Genomic DNA, 3,538 nt, shown 5'->3' with positions numbered 1-3,538 from the left:
TCTGCTCTGTTCTCTGGCTCTTTCTTTTCTGAGTGTCTCATGTATGGAAATTTGCCTCCCCGGCCCTTGGTAAGCTTCCTGAGGGTAGAACCGCTGGCTGGGATGAAGGAAACAATCAGTGAAAGCTCAGCAGTGAGAAGATCCCAGTCAAGAGGAGCCTTCCTTCGGGTTTAGTGGAGGAAGTCAGGTGCAAGCTGGGTTTGAGCTGAAGGCTAGAGCCCTCTGAGTTTCAGGGACATCATGCCCAAAGAGCTAGAGAAATTCAGTAGCCCCAGGATGGTCACTGGGTTAGGTTGACTGGAGCAGAGAGCTGAGGGCAGAGACCAGATGAACTTCTCATGAGGCCCCCAATATTACTGTCTACTTGAAGTTTCTGACTCATGCCTTCACTTCAAGGTCTTGGATAAAGATTCACTGTGGGCTGGAAAATCTAGTCATAAGACTGTCACACTTAGAACCAAGGGGCCCAGATCATCAAGGTTGTGATGACTCATTTTCAAGTGGTCTGGATTATTCCCTGTAAAAAGGAGAGTGGGGGTAGGTAGGGACATTTTTCTCCTCCTTCAAAGGCTCGACCCTTTCTTTCCTTCATGTTCTCGTCTAGTTGAATGCCTTAATTGCAGCTTTTCTGGGCTGTAGTCAAACTGTTTAGGATGACAAGTCTCAGGCCATTGCCTAGCTGAAGTCAGCCAGCTTATGTAAAGGAAGTGTCCTGTATTTTCTCACCCCCAATCATACCCTCCTTGGTGGATTGTGTGACCTATGTCTGCCTGGTGGTCTACCTCCAAGTGAAAGTGAAAGTCTCCCTGTTTTATATGTCCCCTCCAAGACACCTCTTAGAGATACATAGCCATGGCCCAATCCTCTTGTACCTTCCATGGCCACAGTGAATTGCAGATATCATTCAGAATCATCTGAATGATATCCCTGAGGTTAAAATATTTGAAGGGATCCTGAGTTCCTTGAAAGAAAAATTAAATTTATGTTCAAGGTAGTTCTAGTGTTGGCTATTCTATTGTATGCTAATTACTTAAAAATTTAAAATTCATCTGTAGGATTGAATTAATAGATAATGCATTTGGCAGGAACTATAATTCTCTTAATTATAAGTAATTAAAGCCACTATAATTAATAACACTTGATTTTGAGCCTTCAATAAATTCTATATTGTTGCAGCTGGAAGGAACCAATATTGAAATTAGAGCCAAAGATCTATGCTACAGAGAAAGGGAATCCAGCTAAGAGCTGGGAAAGGTGCACTGGCTGCGACTTTATCTGAGAGAGGCTGGAACTGTAATGGAAGCAGATATGACAGAGGAGTTGTAGGCATCTTGCGGGTGATTGGACTGGTTGATTTTTAACATCTGTTCCAACCTTTAGATTGAGATATTAGAGGTCTGCTAGTTCAACCTCCTTACTTTACAGATGGAGAAACTGAAGCCCAGAGAGATTTAGTGATTTGTCATGTCACTTGCAAATAACATAGTCGGGACCCCAACTCAGGCCTGCTAGTAATGTGTGCTGACGGTAGGACGAGGAGCTTTCACCCTAGACCTTTTCTCACTGTCCTGTGCATCTTCCTGATTTGACTCCTGCTTCTGTTGAGCAAGTACCATTGGTAGCTTTCTGTCCTCATAGCTGAAATCTTCTTGGCTGGAATCATGCCTCAGTTACTAGTTCCTGCTTCACATCCTCCTTCACAGAGGACATCTAAAGGTGACTCATAGCTATTGAAATTCACAATAACTTTGATGGTTAGGATGTATTCCTGTTAGCTGAAATTAATTATTCCACAACCTAACCGCTCTTGTCTAATCCTAGCTCATCCAGTTAATTCCTTTTATATCACACTAAATTACCCCGTATCTTTGTTAGGAAGGCAAAATAGGATTGTGGCTAAGAAACAGACTTGGTAGTACATCGACTTGGGTTTAAGCCGTACCTTCGTTGCTTGCTAATTGTGTCATCTCAAGCAATACTTTATTTCATAAAGGCCTGGTTTCCTTGTCTAAAAAACAGGAATAGTAATAGTAGCTACCTCTTTAAGTTGCTGTGAGGATAGATGAGATGGCCCTTGTGTCTTGCCCGTGATGCACATGCACACTCCTTAAATGTTATCCATTACAATTTTGAGCTAGACAGAACTACATTAAGTGAAATATCAACTTAAGTCATACTTGCCTCTGTATGTTTCCTTGTGCTAAAGTGAAAGAAGGTACGCTTATGATAGAAAAGTCTGCAAAGTTATTCATGGAAATTAAAAGTTTTAATTAAATGAAAACCTGGGCCAGCCTGTGCCTCACTTGGGAGAGTGCGGTGCTGATAACACCAAGGCCATGGGTTCAGACCCCTATATAGGGATGGCTGGTTAGCTCACTTGGTAGAGCATGGTGCTGACAACACCAAGTCAAGGGTTAAGATCCCACTACCAGTCATCTTTTAAAAGAAAAAATTTTTTTAATAAATAAGTAAATGAAAACTTAAAATCAAAAAATATAAGCTAAAAAATTAAGACTTTGGGGACTTAGTAAAAAAAGTTTTGTTAGAAGCAACTCTGTAGTCCCTTTCCAGCTTCACCTTATGTGTTGCAGAAATCATCAGATTTGTTCTCAAGTGCAATCTACATCATCAAAGAAGATAAGAGGCAATTTACTTTTTCATCATGGGGCTTTGCTTTAATCATGCAACCTCTGCAGCTCTGTCCTCAATTTCAAGCATTGCAAAAAAATGCTTGTTTTCTGCACATCTAAACAGAGAACTTAATTCACCAGTGAACATCTTGTTTTGAATATACCCAATAGTTTTTCTCAAGGGTTTCAGATTTCCCAAACCCATGAAAACAGAAAAGCCCTAATTGCAAGAGTGTTGTCTATTGCAAGCAAATCCCTTCTGCTGACTTTGTAATGGTTTTCTGGCTTTGGAGATGCCATTGCACTATTTTCTTTTAGAGGTTTTCCCTCTTCATGTTGATTTGCTTGGAAGTAGACTTTGCATATGTGCCACACATCCTTGGACCCACACGGTGAGCTCAGCTGTGTGGTGGTAATGCTGATGTGAGCTCTGTTCCTGTTGCTTCAAACAAAGTTTGAGATTCTCATGAGTTGAAATACATCATAAGCAATTTCAGCTTTACTTACGTGGCTTTTTCTGCTTGAACACAGTTCCACTTTGGGTGCCGAGTGTATAGGTAGTAATAGATGATTTTATACGGAATATTTTAGCTTTGCAAAGGAGTAAATAATTTGCCACATGGAAAGTGCTCAGAATCTGCAGGTTGTAAAAAGAACAACTTCTTCTTGAGGAATAAGTTGAATGAAATGGCATACAAGAAGTTTATAAATCCTGAGATTTCTATGAATCTTCCATCCTTTAACTATGAATTTCCATCATTTTAATAAGGTGATTCTTCATTGGTTGGATTGAAAGTGTAGGGGATTTGATGATTTATCTTTGCAAATAATTTGCCAAAAAAAAAATAATGAAAGCAATATATTTACAAAGGCCCCCTCAATCAATATAAAATGCACTTAATTTGTTA

General features: G+C 40.0%; 1 protein-coding gene across 1 annotated transcript in view; it reads left to right on the top strand.

The window, feature by feature from the left end:
• LOC103610681 (unconventional myosin-Ie) overlaps nucleotides 1-3,538 on the top strand; it is a gene marked incomplete at both ends in the record, with an annotated part of 45,840 nt that overhangs the window by 23,938 nt on the left and 18,364 nt on the right. The window lies entirely within an intron of this gene.

The sequence above is a fragment of the Galeopterus variegatus genome, unplaced genomic scaffold (assembly GCF_000696425.1).
Source record: "Galeopterus variegatus unplaced genomic scaffold, G_variegatus-3.0.2 Scaffold11570, whole genome shotgun sequence".
Classification (NCBI taxonomy): Eukaryota; Metazoa; Chordata; class Mammalia; order Dermoptera; family Cynocephalidae; genus Galeopterus; species Galeopterus variegatus.
This window is presented reverse-complemented; position numbering and strand designations above follow the sequence as displayed.